Here is a 2,822-nt window from a genome sequence, read left to right as displayed (position 1 = left end):
TTTGTTCATGTTTAGCGCGGTGGGTTGTGTTTTTTAAAGCGAATGTTACGTTTTTAAAAGCGTGTTATGCGACAGGTGTGTGTAGCACTGGTTACACATCTCAATGGGAGAGCATTAGTCGAGACCACACCTTTACCTGACGTACAACGTGACGTATGGCGCACACTTTCAAAACAACAATGGCGGATAGAAGATATTGATTGAGGCGGCTAATGCTCCTTTCGCTGGTTGCCAACCACCATTAAATAACAAGAAGAAGAAAATATTGATCTGCTTTTCTTAGTTTTGCACGTTTAAGACGCAATTCAAACTCAAACAAAGCTGCAAAGCAGGAGAAAAACATGACCATCAACTATTCTGTGCCACAGATCCAGTTCGCTGCAGCACACAGTGATGATGAGATGGTGGAAGAACAACAGAGACAATTCGGACCGTTAACATGTGCAACTTAGAAGTAGTCAGAGGTAACTGGATGGAGTTCAGTCAGGTTAAATGCACGGTTGATTGGATTATATCTGAAGATCGTATACTATTCGTGACAACTCTGCTAGACTCCAAATTGCTCGTCCATGAGGGATTATCTCAAAAGTAAATGAAACAACTAAACTTGACACTTTTTCCCTAAAACGGACTGACATGGGAAACATTAAAGTTGGATTGACACCAGCTAATCAGTCTGAAGGTAAGTGTTTTTTCACTTATTCGAGAGAAGTCAGAAATGCGTTCTTATTACTGTTGGTTTTGAATTTTAAGCTACCCTGCCAGGTTATTTTCATTCAAATGCTAAGACAAAATGTCAATATCTATGAATGTGGAGACTCAAAAGACTAGTTAGGTAATAGTTGCCGATGGATTTATGAGACTTGATAGAAAGTTGGACGTTTGCAACAGGTGAATCGGTGAACTACCGAGGTTGCGCCCAAATGCTTAAACCTGTTAGCTGGTCAGTGTTTTCAGGTGTGCTTGTACTACCTGTAATTTATTGCTTAATTGTTTACTAAATGTTTGAGGTGTGAAATAAACCGCAATGGCGTTTGTAAACAAAATATGGGTGTGTGTGTTTGGAGGATGCGTTTGTGCAGGGGGGTTAGATGGTGGGGGGGCACGAACATTTTCTTGTAAAACAAAGGGGGCCTGGCAAAAAAAGTTTGGGAACCACTGATCTAGACAGTGTGAAGAAGTGAAGTATTGAAATTATTTTATGTTGCATAATGACAACATGTTGCCCCTATACATATAAGGCCAAATTTCAATGACCGCCACCTGCTGGATGGTGAGTGCAGAGGGGCGTGTAATTGTTGAGCTGGACAAAGAGAATATCTTTGCTGATGCGATGTCTTCTTTGGTTCATTCTATGTATTGAACCTGGAATACCAGGAGTCAGCGTGTGCAACATTGGAACTAATTCAGAGGTATGTTTGAACAGTTAGCTAATAGTGATAGATGATGAATAAATTATCCCTAAGTAACTATTTCAAATCACAACTCAATGTTACTGTATGTTACTATTTATTGTGGCATGCTTTAAGGTTTTTTGTAAGGATAAACCCTGATGAGGGAACAAAATGTACCTCCAAGGTTGGGACAAGCAGAAAGACTGGGACCACTGTGAAGCGAAAGGTTGTTCACATTAACCGTCATGTCACAACTTTCCTCCAGTGGCTTAATGAATTTGAGTGGAAAACTTCAAATTAGGTAACTGTTTTTGCCATTTTTAGTGAATTTCTTGTATAATTTAAGTGACCAATGTGTTGTTACCTGTGTCTCCACAGATGATCCATGGCCCATGCTTTCTGGACATTTACACAAGACGAACATCAATGGAGACAAGCTCTCTCACCATCTTGCAAGACGCTGTCTCTGTCCAATAGGTTTTTTGAGTGCAACAGTTTTGATTTTTTTTTCCTTCTTTTACCCGTTTGTTAAAAATTATTTCAGCTACTTACACTTTAGTTGTCACATGTATTGGCTCACCCTACAAATCAATGAACTCAGTCCACAAAGCAAGATCAGGGTTCAGTGCAGGTCAGTCAAGTTCCTTCACACCACACACCCTCATCCATGTCCTTGTGGACCTGGCTTTGTGCATTGATTTGGTGGTGTGAGCCAGTATTTTGGCCAAAGTGTGTATAGAGGCAGAAGTGTGGGGCTTGATATTATATTCATTACAATTCAGTTTATTTGTATGGTGCCAACAAAACGAATGCCAAGGCACTTCACATTGTAGATTTAAGACCCTACAAAATATAACTAAGAAAACCCAACACTTGAGCATATGTTGTCTGCCATGATATGGATATGACATAATATTGTTATTGTTTGTACAACCATCTGAGAAAATAATGGATTACATGGTTTAGTAACAACAAGTGCTTCCTCAATCAAAATATGTTTTCAGTTCTTTTCAGTTTTTGATTTTGGAAATGTGTATTTCATCAGGGAAAAATCAGAACAGAAATAAAAAGTGGTGTAAAGCACATGAATTATTTTGTGTGTGTGTGTGTGTGTCTCATCTCGATCAATCGATCTTTAGTGGGTATATATATGTTTTTATATAAATATAAATAAATAAATGGTACCTTTTTTTTTAATACAATACAATTTTTTTTTGAACCCTCCAGTCTCTTACAGTATGTTACTGTTTCCTTAAATTACGGCAAATTACGACGTGTTAAACAGTAAATGACCGCCTGTAGGAACACGGTATCCTCTAGCAGAGATGAATATTTTTGGTACTGATGATGCGTGATAACGGTAAGTTACTGGTTAATATATTGCAGTTTATTACCTTGTAGCGGGCTTACAGTGACATACCGTGAATA

The 2,822-nt window shown here is 38.5% G+C and overlaps 1 long non-coding RNA gene across 1 annotated transcript; it reads left to right on the top strand.

The window, feature by feature from the left end:
* The first annotated feature begins 221 nt into the window (after positions 1 to 221).
* On the top strand, positions 222 to 2,363 carry LOC120437875. The gene is made up of 2 exons (XR_005611462.1): positions 222 to 682; positions 1,773 to 2,363. It is a non-coding gene; the product is annotated as an uncharacterized LOC120437875 (long non-coding RNA).
* The last annotated feature ends 459 nt before the right edge of the window (positions 2,364 to 2,822 follow it).

The sequence above is a fragment of the Oreochromis aureus genome, linkage group 3 (assembly GCF_013358895.1).
Source record: "Oreochromis aureus strain Israel breed Guangdong linkage group 3, ZZ_aureus, whole genome shotgun sequence".
Taxonomy (NCBI): domain Eukaryota; kingdom Metazoa; phylum Chordata; class Actinopteri; order Cichliformes; family Cichlidae; genus Oreochromis; species Oreochromis aureus.
The sequence above is the reverse complement of the archived record's forward strand: the minus strand, read 5'-3'. Positions and strand labels throughout refer to the sequence as shown.